Source organism: Sciurus vulgaris (assembly GCF_902686455.1).
Source record: "Sciurus vulgaris genome assembly, chromosome: 8".
Lineage (NCBI taxonomy): Eukaryota > Metazoa > Chordata > Mammalia > Rodentia > Sciuridae > Sciurus > Sciurus vulgaris.
The window spans coordinates 14,857,718-14,872,290 of NC_136468.1; the positions used below are offsets into that span (position 1 = coordinate 14,857,718).

The window sequence follows — 14,573 nt, forward strand, 5'->3', positions numbered from 1 at the left end:
GGTTGTGGCTCAGTGGCAGAGTGCTTCCCTAGCATGTGTGAGGTATTGGGTTCAATTCTCAGCACTGCATATAAATAAATAAATAAAAATAAAAGTTTATTGACAACTAAAATTTTTTTAAAATATATACATATGTTTCAAACTCTGAAAGAAATTTATATCCAGCATAATTGTTTCAGATTTGAAGATGGAATAGAAACCTTCCATGATATGCAAAAGTTAAAAGAATTCACAACCAGAAAGCCTGCACTACAGAATATTCTCAACAGAATATTCCATGAGGATGAAGTAAGGCGAAAAAAGTGAAAACCAGCAAAGAGAGGAATAATCAATCAAAGGAGAAACTAAGTCAAATTAAAAACCAGAAATAAATAAATAAAAATGACCAGGAACACAAATCATATCTCAGCAATAAAATTGAATGTTACTGGTCTAAACTCATCAATCAAAATACCCAGACTGGCAGATTGGATTAAAAAACAAGGTTCAACAATATGCTCCAAGAGACTCACCTTATAGGCAAATATATCCACAGACTGACGGTGAAAGACAGGGAAAAAATATATCATTCACATAAACAAGCAGGGGTTTCTATACTCATATTAGATAAAAGTGGACTTCAAGCCAGAGTTATTCAGAAGGAACAAAGAAGGACATTTCATACTGCTTAAGGGAATTATATATCAACAAGGCATAACAATTGTAAATATGCCCCAGGCAATGGAATATCTATGTACATCAAAGAAAACCTCAATTTCAAGAATCAAATAGACCATAACTCAATAATACTGGATGGCTTTAACTCATCTCTCTCACCACTGCATAGATTCCACAAACAAAAACTAAATAAAGAAGCTATAGAATTAAAAAAACAATCAATAAGTTACTTAACAGACCTATGTAGAAAATTTTATCCATCAATGATTGAATACACTTTTTTCTCAGCAATACGTGGATCCTTCTTTAAAATAGACCGTATCTTAGGCCACAAAGCAGCTCTTAGCAAATACAAAAAAAATAGAGATAATACCCTGCACCCTATCAGATCATTGTGAATGATATTAAAATCAGTAAATGATAGAATAAAAAAAGAGCAGCTACTATAACACCTGGAGACTAAATAATATGCTATTGAATGATGAATGAATAACAGGTGAAATCAGAGAAGAAATTAAAAAATACTTAGGGGTAAATGAGAATAGTAATACAACATATCAAAATCTGTGGAATGCCATGAAGGCAGTGCTAAGAGGAAAGCACTTTCCATTGATCTTGCTCATTTAAAAGAATAAAAAGTCAACAAATAAACAACCTAACAACTAAGAACCCTAGAAAAAGAAGAACAAGTCAACATCAAAACCAGTAGAAGACAGGAAATAATTAAAATCAGAGCTGAAATCAATGAAATTGAAGCAAAAGAAACAATAGAAAAAATTGACAAAACAATAAGTTGGTACTTTGAAAAAATAAATAAATAAAAATGATAATCCTCTAGTCGCTTTAACAAAGAGGAAAAGAGAAAACTCAAATTACTAAAATATGTGACAAAAAGGAAATATCACAATGAACACAGCTGAAATACAAAAGATAATTAGAAACTATCAAAAATGTATACTCTAGTAAAATAGAAAACCATTCAGACTTTGACAAATTTCTGGAGACATATGACCTACCCAAACTGATTCTGGAGGACATACATGATTAAAACAGATCAACTGCAAGTAATGAAAATAGAAAACACCACTAAAATCATAGTGATCAAGAAAAACCCAGGATCGGATTTCTCAGCCAAGTTCTACAGGACCTACAAAGAAGAATTAACACCAATACATCTCAAAGTATTACATGAAATATAAAAGAAGGGAACCCTTCCAAACTCATTCTATAAGGCTAATATGACCATGATACCAAAACCAGACAAAGACACATCAGAGAAAGAAAAATTCAGACCAATATCCCTGATGAACATAGATGCAAAAATTCTTAATAAAATTCTGGCAAATCACATGCAAAAACATATTAAAAAGGTAGTACACCACGATCAAGGGAGTTCATCCCAGGGGTGCGAGGTTTGTTCAACATCCAGAAATCAATAAACATAATTCATCACATCAATAGACAAAATCAAGAATCATATGATCCATCTCATTAGGTGCAGAAAAAGCATTTGACATAATACAGCTATCCATTCATGTTCAAAACACTAGAAAAACTAGGGATAGTAGGAACATACCTCAACATTATAAAAGCTGTATATGCTAAACCCAAGACCAACATCATTCTAAATGGAGAAAAATTGAAAGCATTCCCTCTAAAAACTGGAACAAGAAGGATGCCCTCTTTGACCACTTCTATTCAACATTGTCCTTGAAACTCTAGCCAGACCAATTAGGAGAAATTAAAGGGTTATGAATAGGAAAGGAAGAACTCAATCTATCTTTATTTGCTGACAACGTGATTCTGTGTTTAGAAGATCCAAAAAATTCTACCAGAAAACTTCTAAAACTCATAAATGAATTCAGCAAAGAAGCAGATTATAAAATCAATACCCGTAAATCAAACTCATTCCTATACATCAGTGATCAATCTACCAAAAGTGAAAATAACAGAACTACCCTATTCACAACAGCTTCAAAAATAAAATACTTGGGAATCAATCTAACAAAAGAGGTAATAGACCTCTACAATGAAAATTGCAGAACCCCAAAGAAAGAAGACCTGAGAAAATGGAAAGACCTCCCATGCTCCTGAATAGGCAGAATTAATATTGTCAAAATAGCCATACTACCAAAAGTGTTATACAGATTTAATGCAATTCCTATCATTTGGAAAAATGAAAAACTCAGAATAGCCAAGGCAATTCTTAGCAAGAAAAGTGAAGCAGGAGGCATCACAATACCAGACCTTAAACTATATTGCAGAGCCATAGTAACAAAAACAGCATGGTATTGGCACCAAAACAGACATGAAGACCAATGGTACAGAATAGAAGACAAAGAGACAAACCCATATAAATGTAGTTGTGTCATACTATACAAAGACTCCATAAACATACACTGGAGAAAAGAACCTGTTCAATAATTGGTGCTGTGAAAACTGGAAAACCACATGTAAAAAAATGAAATTAGACCCCTATCTCTCAACCTGTATGAAACTCAACTCAAAGTGGATCAGAGACTTGGGCAGTAGACCAGAGATCCTACACCTAATAGAAGGGCCAAATCTTTGTCATATCATCTTATGACCTGACTTCCTTAATAAGACTCCTAAAGCTCAAGAAGTAAAATCAAGAATCAATGAATGGGATGGATTCCAACTAAAAAACTTCTCAGCAAAGGAAACAATGCGAAGAGAGAGCCTAAAAAATGCGAGAAGATCTCTGCCACTTAGGTGCACCTCAGATAGAGCATCAATCTCCAGGATATGTAAAGAACTCAAAAAACTTGACAACAACAACAAAAAAAAACAAATAACCTGACTAATAATTGGGAACTGAACAGACACTTCACAGAAGAAATAGTAAGTCAACAAATAAATGAAAAAGTGTTCAACATATTTAGCAATTACAAAAATGCAAATCAAAACTATTCTAAGATTTCATCTCATCCCAGTCAGAATGGCAGTTATCAACAATACAAACAATAATAAATGTTGGCAAGGATGTGGGGCGGGGCTACAACTCATACCTTGCTGATGGGAATGCAAGTTGGTGCAACCATTATGGAAAGTGGTATGAAGATTCCTCAGAAAACTTGGAATGGAATCACCATTTGACCCAGCTATCCCACCTCTCAGTTTACACCCAAAAGACTTAAAATCAGCATATTTCAGTGATGCAGCCACACCAATGTTTTATAGCAGCTCAATTCACATTAGCTTAACTGTGGAACCAACCTAGGTTCCCTTCAACCAATGAATGGATTTAAAAAATGGGATATATATTACTCAACCTTAAAGAAGAATGAAATCATTGCATTTGCTGTAAGCAAACGGAGCTAAACAATATCCAATCCAAAAAACCAAAAGCCAGATGTTTTCTCTGATGTGCGGATGCCAATTCACAATGGGGGGAGGCTCGGAAATAGAGTTACTTTAGGTAGAGGTGTCGGGAGTGGGGAGGGGTTATGGGGGTAGGAAGGACAGTAGAATGAATCGGACTTGATCATCCTATGTGTATATATACTATATGACCAGTGGGATTCTACATCATGCATAACCAGAAGAATGAGAAGTTATACTCATTTTTATATGATGTATCAGAGTACATTCTACTGCCATGTATAACTAATTAAAACAAATTTTTTAAAAATCAATTAAAAAGAGAGAGATAGTTGCCCAAACTTGGACATTTAGTCTCCAAAACTGTGTGCTAAATAACTCTCTCTCTCTCTCTCTCTCTCTCTCTCTCTTTCTCTCTCTCTCTCTCTCTCTCTCTCTTCAAAAGAAAAAAGTAAAAAAGGATTTGTAAAGGCAAAGCATGAAATTAGTGAAGGTACTTGCAACACACACATATTAGTTATCTATTACTTATAATAAATTACCCAAAATTTAGCAGCTGAAAATAACATCACACTTTCATGGATTAGGAATCAGAGCAACTTAGCTTGGTGTTTCTGGTTCAGGGGTCTCATGAGGATAAAATCAAGGGCTACAGTCATCTCAAGGCTTTACTGAGGGAGGAGCTGCTTCTGGGCTTCCTTGTGTGGTTTGGCTGGCCTCAGCATGTCTACTTCCAAATTTTCTTATGTCCATCTCTTCACAGTATGGCAGTTGATTTTCCAGAAGAGAGTGAAAGAGGCAGTCCAAGACTGAAGCCACAGCCTTTTTGTAACCTAATTTTAGAAGTGACATCCCATCACTTCTGCCATGTTGAATTAGAAGTAAATCAATAATTCGAATCTATACACAAGGGGAAGAGGTAGTACAAGGTATGAATGCCAGGAAGTGAGAATCACTAGGGCCCATTTTAGAGGCTTCCTACCACAACATATGATGGTCTTTAACTTCATTAACGGGGATAAAAATGAAAACTACAGTGAGATCATTTTGAATAAGTCAGATGGATAGAAATGAAAATATCCCTCAGTATCAAGCATTGGTGATGATATAAAGCAGAAGGAACTTTATTCCACTGCTGGTGGCACTGCTGGTGGAAGTGTAAATGGGAAGAACCACTTTGAAAAATGAAAATACAAGCAGTACTAACCCCACTCCTGTGGTTCTCAAACTTGAGTGCCCATTAGAATACCTGGAGGGATTGTTAAAACTTCCAAACTGAATCCACCCCACCCCTCCACCCCCACAGTTTCTGGATTAGATAGGATGGGGTGGGGGGTGATAATTTGCATTTCTAAATTCCAAGTTGGTGACTGATGCTGCTGGTCCAGAAATCATAGTTTGAGAATCAGCCATTGCCCTAGAGAAATGTGTGAAAGAAATATATATACATGTATTTGAATGTTTATAATAGCATTATTTAAATTAGCACCAAAATATTTCAAAATTTAGGTGTCCCTCAGTAGGGTAATAGATAAATAATTTTGTATTCAATTATAAAAGAAAAACCTGGGCTAGGGATATAGCTCAGTTGGTAGTGTGCTTGCCTAGGAAGCACAAGGCCCTGGGTTCAATCCCCAGCACCGCAAAATAAATAAATAGATAGATAGATAGATAGATAGATAGATAGATAGATAGATAGATAGATAGATAGATAGATAAAATAAAAAATAAAAAATAAAAAAATAAAAAATAAAAAATAAATAAATATAAATAGATATAAATAAATAAAAAATAAAAACCTAGTTCAGATAGAGGAGAAAAACATAAATCATAAACAACTCCTACATTAATATGTATGAATCACACAAATACCCTATTAGTCAAACAAAAAAAGCAATGTGCAACGTGATTCTATTCATAAAACACTATTAGTCAAACATAAGAAGCAATGTGCAACATGATTCTATTCATAAAAAGTTCAAAGAGGATGATATTTACTGTATTATTCAGGAATGCAAATATAGGTACTAGAATTGTAAAGGATTAATTGAATCAGTGATGAGTGGTAATAATTACCTTAGGAATGACAAAAAGTGGATGTGATTGAGGAATGGCATAGAGAAGATTGACAGTGTTATGTTTTTAACTTGAACTGAGTTCCTCGGTTTATTCTTTAAACTATGTTTTGCAGACTATTTAGATAATTTTATAATAAAAAGATATCACTTTGATTTCCATCTTAGATTATTAGGTTAAATTTGTTTTATAAGTTTATTAGCCTTTGAATTTTTTTCTTACTAGTTATTTATGGACATTTTAGGTTTGTTTTTACATTTTATTTTTAGGTATCCTCTATTATGAACATTGTTATCCATTATGTGTTGAAATATATTCTTCTATTCCTTAGTTATAAGGAAGTTTGTTGTTGTTGTTTATGTGGCCAAATATATTTGACTTTTCATTTATAGCTTTTGTCTTTTGTTTCTTCTTATTTAGAAACTTTCCTCTCTGGGTTTACAAAGGATATTTTTTATGTTATCTTCTGATAAATTTAAAATCTGAAAAATTTATGTTCAGCGATTTACAGTTTGGTTATGTGAAGACATGAAGATATTTGGGTAGACAAAATTATCCCATCATTATTTGTGTGTATGTGCATGATCTTTATCTGATTCATGAAATAATCTCTAATATATTCCAGATTCCCATGGGCCTATTCCTGTTTGTTTGTAATAGCAGCAAGTCCACACTACTACTTTTTATGATATATTGGTTTTCGGTAATGCCATTCTTTTCTAGTTCATTTTGCGCAAACCTGTGTTTATATACTCAGACGATTAGAATTAGGTTGTCAAGTTCCATAAAATGTCCTTTTGGAATTTGGATTGTAATTGTTTTGAATTTTTATACTAATATAGGAACATATATGAGAGATTTATGATTATAATATAGTTTTTCAATTTATGAATGTGGTCTTTATCTTCATTTATTGAGGTCTTTTAAAGTTTTCCTTAATTAAAGATTCATAGTTTTCTAAATAATGTTATCATACTGTGGGGAGTGGGAGTTGATTTGATTCCTGGGAATCTTTTTGTGCTATTGTGAATGAATTGTTTTTTTAAATGATCTTTTCTTATTATTTGGTGGTGGTATAGAAAGACTGTTGGTTCTTCAGTGCATGTGTTTTGTATGTGGTTCTTATAGAATGCTAATTTTCTCAAGTTCACCATTAGATGGACCTGGATTTTTAAGTTACTCATATCTACAGATAATTGTTTTTATTTGTTATTTTTCCATTCTTATATGTCTTGTTCTTGTTGTTCTAATGGATTGGCTTAGGTCCTTCCACAGTTTTGGTTGTTACAGTAATATCTTTTAATTCTTGTATCTTTAATGGAAATGCTTCTATTATGCTTAGTGATTTATTATAATTTATTAATATTCTGTATGAAATTTAAGAATTTTTTTCCATTTTTAGTGTGCTGAGTATTCTTAAATCGTAAAAGATATTGATTATAGACATTCTATCTTATAGACATCCTATCATCTCTTGAATTACTGGATACACTTTATTACAATGTATTCTTTTAATTCATTCTTGATTTGATTCACTGATGCACATTTGTATTTCGATGTTTACATCTGTATTCATAAATGAGATTAGTCTATAGCTTTCTTGTGCAATTACAACCTAGTTTTGGCATCAGCTTTTTATTAGGTATTGGTTTTATTAGAAAGAGCCCATCAGCGTTCCAGGTTTTTCTGTATCTTGGACATTTTTCATGCCAGTTCAGAGAATATATTTCTTGAAAGTTGTTTGGATGTACTTCAAGTAACCTTTGGGCCTATCCTTTTACTTTGAACGTTTTTGAGTGAATTTTAGATTTAAATGTTGTATACTGCATTTGTTTGGGGCTTGGTTTTTGAGCCCGGTGTCTTTTTTTTAGTGAATTTATCCCGTTTGTATTTTTGGTAGGGCAGTTCTCACATACTATATTTTTTTCATCACGGCCTTTGCTTTGTCTCTTAGGGATTTGTGTGTATGTGTGTATACACATGTGCGTGTGTGTATTTGTTTCCCATCTAGTAATTTTTGATGGTTTATAAGTCTTACTAATTCTGCAAACTACCTTTATAGATGTAATATCTGTAAACCTCTATTTCTTGATTTGCCAAGATAATCAGGATTATCTTAATCCTTTGTTATTAAAGATAAGATAATAAATGCACTTGTACCTCCCCTACCTCCATCAATCCTTTCTTTACCTCTTCATGTGAGAGATAAACCTTGTCAATGATTTATTATTGTCATTTATTTTGTACTTTATGCTTAAGTCTCAAAGTGATGTGTTTAAATGGAATTGTTGACCTTTAATTCTTTAAAACCCAGGAGTCTTAATTTCTGATTACACTATTCATCTTTTCATCAGCCAAATTATACTCTTAAATATGTTTAGATGAGCTGGACATGGAGGTTCGTGTCTATAATCCCAGTGACTCAAGAGGCTGAGGCAGAAGAATCACAAGTTCAAGGCCACCCTCAGCAATTTAGCAAGAGGCTAAGCAACCTCAGCAGGATCCTGTCTCAAAATAAAATAAAAGGGACTGTGGATGTAGCTCAGTGATAAAGCATCCCTATGTTCAATCCCCTGTACAAAAGAGGTTTAGATTGATTTTTATGGCCTTTGTATTTATGTGAATGTAATGTAAAAGTGGGCAACTGTATAATTGTTGAGTTCTGTATATTTTTTTCTCCTCTGAATTCTGTAGATACTTTTTCACAAACTTTCTTTAAGATGTAAGATCAGCCCGTTGCTCTTTTCTGTTCTTAGTTGCCAAATGTACTAACTTCTCCAGTGCAAAACTTTCTAGTATTGGTACATACATTATTTTTTCTTCATCAGGTACATCATTTAATTATATGTTGGCTGTTCTTTATCTTCAGTAATTATTAGCATCATCTCACATTTTGACTCTTTATTCTTTTCATTATATTAAATGTGGCTTTTTTCTTCCTCACATTACCTTGTATGTTCCTAACAAGTGTCTACTCCATTTCATGCTATTTCCAATATGACTTTCTTCTCATTTCTTTCTCTAACCTGCTAATTTACTTTTTGTTTTCTTTTTCATCTGTTCCCCAATCTTTATTTTCAAACTTTTTTCTTAAAAAAAAAAAAAAATGCATTTAATAGTGATAGTTGGGGATGTATTAGACAATTTGTTTCCCTGACAGACACCTGTACATTTCATCTGCCTTTTGTTTGTTATGTTTCTTTTCCCCTCTTTCTCCTGCACCTTTTTTATTGGAGCAGCGATGTTAAAATTTCTAAGCATAGGGCGTAATAGTTCGGGTCGTGGGCTTGGAGAAGTTCCGAGGCGGCGGTGGCGCCGGCGGCGACTTCGACAGCAGGAGCGGGCCCTGGGCTTGTTGCTTACCATGCCGACGGTGGAGGAGCTTTACCGCAACTGTGGCATCCTAGCCGATGCCACGGAGCAAGTGGGCCAGCATAAAGATGCCTATCAAGTGATATTGGATGGCGTGAAAGGCGGTACAAAGGAAAAACGATTAGCAGCTCAGTTTACTCCTAAATTCTTTAAGCATTTTCCAGAATTGGCTGATTCTGCTATCAATGCACAGTTAGACCTCTGTGAGGATGAAGATGTATCAATTTGACGCCAAGCAATTAAAGAGCTGCCTCAATTTGCCACAGGAGAAAATCTTCCCCGAGTGGCAGATATACTAACCCAACTTTTGCAGACAGATGACTCTGCAGAATTTAACTTGGTAAACAATGCCCTGTTAAGTATATTTAAGAAGGATGCAAAAGGAACTTTAGGTGGCTTGTTTAGCCAAATACTTCAAGGAGAGGACATTGTTAGGGAACGAGCAATTAAATTCCTTTCTACAAAACTCAAGACTTTACCAGATGAAGTCTTAACAAAGGAAGTAGAGGAGCTTATCTTAACTGAATCTAAAAAGGTCTTGGAAGATGTGACTGGTGAAGAATTTGTTCTGTTCATGAAGATACTATCTGGATTAAAAAGCTTACAGACAGTGAGTGGAAGAGGCTGACCTAGAACAGACCTTCAACCCCTCGGATCCTGACTGTGTGGACAGGCTCTTACAGTGCACGCGGCAGGCAGTACCCCTCTTCTCTAAAAATGTCCATTCCACAAGATTCGTGACTTATTTCTGTGAGCAAGTTCTCCCTAACCTCAGTACATTGACTACCCCTGTGGAGGGTCTGGATATACAGTTAGAGGTATTAAAATTGTTGGCGGAGATGAGTTCATTTTGTGGTGATATGGAGAAGCTAGAAACAAATTTAAGAAAACTATTTGATAAGTTATTGGAATACATGCCTCTCCCTCCAGAAGAAGCAGAAAATGGGGAGAATGCTGGTAATGAAGAACCCAAGCTGCAGTTCAGTTATGTGGAATGTTTGTTGTACAGTTTTCATCAGTTGGGCTGAAAACTTCCAGATTTCTTAACAGCCAAACTGAATGCAGAAAAGCTCAAAGATTTCAAAATCAGGCTGCAGTACTTTGCACGGGGCCTGCAGGTTTATATCAGACAACTTCGCTTGGCTCTCCAGGGTAAAACAGGCGAGGCCTTAAAAACAGAAGAGAATAAGATTAAAGTTGTTGCATTGAAAATAACGAACAATATCAATGTTTTAATCAAGGATCTCTTCCATATTCCTCCTTCATATAAGAGCAGAGTAACATTATCCTGGAACCCTGTACAGAAGGTTGAGATTGGGCAAAAGAGAGCCAACGAAGATACAACCTCAGGTTCACCACCCAAGAAATCTCCAGCAGGACCAAAAAGGGATGCCAGGCAGATTTATAACCCCCCCAGTGGGAAATATAGCAGCAATTTGGGCAACTTTAATTATGAGAGGAGCCTTCAGGGGAAGTAGAGGTGGCCGAGGTTGGGGAACACGAGGAAATCGTAGTCGAGGAAGACTCTACTAAGATATCACATTCTTCAACATTGTCATGAGCTTAATATACTTAAATTCTACTATTCATTGGATTGCCGGGGATGTCCCTTTAAAGGACTGCTGCCTTCAGCTAAAAACTTAATGTTCTTTATACCTTTGTATGTATGATCTACTTTTGTAACAGACCATGGTTGTGTCCAAGGTAAAACCTCAATAATATTTTTGGATGCTTTGTCCACAATCTTGTTTTTCCAATATCATCATTATTCAGACTTCATATTGTGAATCTTTTTGCTTTTAAACATCTTGATAACTTGTTATTGAGAGCTTCTGAGTCTAAAATGTAATGAAATTCAGTTTCGTTCTGATATCTGGTAAAGATCATCAATTTTGAAAGGTTACTGATTTTCCTCTCCCCTTAGTTTTTTGCCCAATAGATGGAGAAGAGTAATGGTCAATCTTGACATTTTTCATTGTTTTTTTAATAAAGCTGCTAGGCAATGATGCAGCATTTTCACCTACTGTCATAAACACAAAATACTTACCAGCTTTCTTAAAATGTAGAAGTGATAATACATTTTTAGGAGGAAGTAAGTTGCTTTGCACTGCTTACATTGTACTCTTCTCCATGTATTGGGATACAGCTTTGGAACGTGGGATCTTACTGTTCGAATAGAAATGTGTATGTATAATATACATTCACACATACATAAGCACATGTATGTGTATGTGTGTATATATATGCATGTTGCAAAACTGAGTACACAACAAATCAATATTTTAAATTCCAGGAACGGGTAGTCTTTGACATGGTGATTATCCTTTTGAGGCTAAATCCACTATTCACTTGTTATCTATGGTTTTACTTCCAGTAGAGAGGAATTTTGAGTCAGTTGCACTTACATGATTATTGTTATTTAAAACTAAAAATAAAGGCTGTATATTCAAAGATAAAATGTGGAGATCCCTGCTGGTGAAATACAGCCAAATGTGATGTACATGTAGAATTTCACAGGATGAGATAGTATAATTTAGGATTTGGAGATTTAATAACCAGGGCTACCGAGGAAAAAATGACTTGATAACATAGTACCAGTAAGTAAGGGATGCTCTCTTGGTTTGCTTTTGCCACTTTGAAGATTTTAACTTCTCAGGTTATTAGCCAAATTATTGTATAAGTTAGCTAATAGAATCTCTAGGTTAAACAACAGATGGGAGGTTTGTGGAGTGTCTAATGTCATGGGCATTTTTAATAGCATACACCCTTCGCCCTGTATTTGAATGTTTCATATATTTTTGTTCCTCAGTTAATCTTCCCTTCCCAAGTTTGCTATTCAAATCAAATGCCACAATGACATTTCTAGTAATTTGATGTATTTTTTGAGGAATAGTTTGTGATTCCAATGCAGGTGTCTTTGTTACCATTATTTCTACAATGGGAAAAAAAGCAAAACCCCTATGTTAGAAGTACTGCATACATTTATAAGGAAAGTATTTTTTAAAAGGCTAGAATGATACAAATGAGCATTAAGAAGCTGGTCAGCTTAACTGTGGAGTGGTGGCCATAACCTAGACATTCCAAAGACTGAGCTGAACCTAAGCTCCCTTGGAATCTGAACAGACATAGGAACACTGAATTGCCATTTAAAACTAACCAGCTAGTCTGGACCTCAGACAGATCAGCCAGTGGCCTAAAGCCATTTCAAGGACAAACCCTATTGGAAATACAGCTATATAAATTTGAACATTAAGTGTACTTTTTCCTTCTCTTTTTTAAAGTATATTTGTAAACTTAAAGCTGAGCAGAAGTGACTTTCTTTCTTAAGTTTTGATACTGAGTTGACTGTGTTCCTTCCCTCACCACCTCATTGTTCTCCTTCCCATTCCTAAGGCAATAGATCAAAACTTAGGGTTTTTTTTTTCTTTCTTTCTTTCTTTTTTTTTTTTTTTTTGTTTTGTTTTGTTTTTTCTCCATAGCTCTGAATGAAAAACTTCATGCCATGAATTTTTTCTTTTGCAAGACACCTGTTTATCACCTTGTTCAAATGTAAATGTTCCCTTATGCTTTTGAAATAAATTTCCTTTTGTAATTAAAAAAAAAAAAATTTCTAAGCATAGGTCCCATGCTTGATCCTTTATTGTTCATCTGTCTCATTTAAATAGACTACTTCTATTTGAGCCTCTCTTTGCTCAAGAATGCTGTGGGGAACACCAGGAAGAGTGAACCCAGCGCAGGCCAAGCTTTTTACAGACATCTTATCTCAAGGCTTCCTCAACAAATCTGTTGTGTTCTCATCACTCCTTTTTAAAAATATCTTTCTTCCCCTTCCTGCCATTTTGGGCCAAACCAGTCATTCAGTCAGCATGAAGAGTCCACTCAGGCAGGAGATAGGTGAACTTTATTCCTGTTTAATGATTTGACTTTTATTTTTATTCTGCTCAACTGACATGAACTTTTTAATCTTTTATACGTAATCTTCAGGTCATTCTTACTAAGGAACTGGTTCCCATTAGAAGAATAATATTAAAGAAACTGTTGTTTAAATTAGACTTTTCCAAACCTTGTTGACTGGAACATTGCTTGTGTGAATGTGACTATGTACTATGAAACATTTAGGGAAATGCTGTTTTAATACCAAAAACTCTTGTGTTTCTTCTCAAGAATGTTTTTTCTGCCTCTGGCCTAGAATGCTCTCTAACTTCATCTTCCCATCACCTGCCCTTCCCTCCCCCACTGGGAGACATTTGGAAGTGTTTTGATGGTCATAATGACTAGAGAATGCCTGTCACTCAGTGCCATAGGCCAGGGAATGCAATGCACTAGAAGTCCTGCCTGGCAGAGTTGCCCCACCCAAAGTACCACTCATGTACCCCTTTGAGAAACACTGAACTCATCGACTTTTGCTCATCTTTTATAACTCACTTTTGGTTATCTTTTCCAGAAACTTTCTCTAACTTCTTTTGTTTTCCTGCCCACACTACCTCCATTCCTACTCCCCTTTCACCCTATCCGCTTGTACTCTTGTGACATTTTATACAAAACCAGATTACTGAAGTAATTTTTTAAATAGTATAGTTGTCTAGGACTGTGTAATTCAACCTTACTGTGGGAGCTCAAATTTTTCATGGTAAAGATATTTTTGTGTCATTGGTCTAAGGCAGATTTTTTTTAAATGATTGTTACATGACATTAATGAATGAGTTATACTTTTAATATAAATTAGAAGTATAGTATGACTCTTAAAAAACTATTCTTTCTTATACTGCATTGATAATACTGTGCAATAATGATCTCACTTAAAATATGCTTCCTTTTTTCAGATATGGGTGATAGAATATTGAGTAGTGTTTTGTTTCGATTTTAACCTTGCCTGCACATTGGAAAAAACTGAATAACTTTAAAAAGCATAGATACCTATGTCCTATCCTCAGAGACTCTGGTGTTTGAGAGTGAGGACTTTTATCTGGAGTTTTAAAGTCCCCTAAGTGATTTTTTAATCTATAGCCAGGGTTGAAAACTGTCATTTTGTGGGCCACTGATGTGCAACATTTTGAAAATTCACAAAAGAGAAGACCGAGAAGCTACTAAATCATTGAAGAACAATGAAAAGAGTAGGGAATTTT

General features: G+C 34.8%; 1 protein-coding gene and 1 pseudogene across 6 annotated transcripts in view; both read left to right on the forward strand.

Moving 5' to 3' along the window:
- BRAF (B-Raf proto-oncogene, serine/threonine kinase) overlaps positions 1–14,573 on the forward strand; it is a 181,606-nt gene that overhangs the window by 25,606 nt on the left and 141,427 nt on the right. The gene's annotated exons all lie outside the window — the stretch shown is intronic.
- On the forward strand, positions 9,345–12,909 carry LOC306668474 (apoptosis inhibitor 5-like; annotated as a pseudogene). Its single transcript has one exon. The product of its transcript is annotated as an apoptosis inhibitor 5-like (transcript).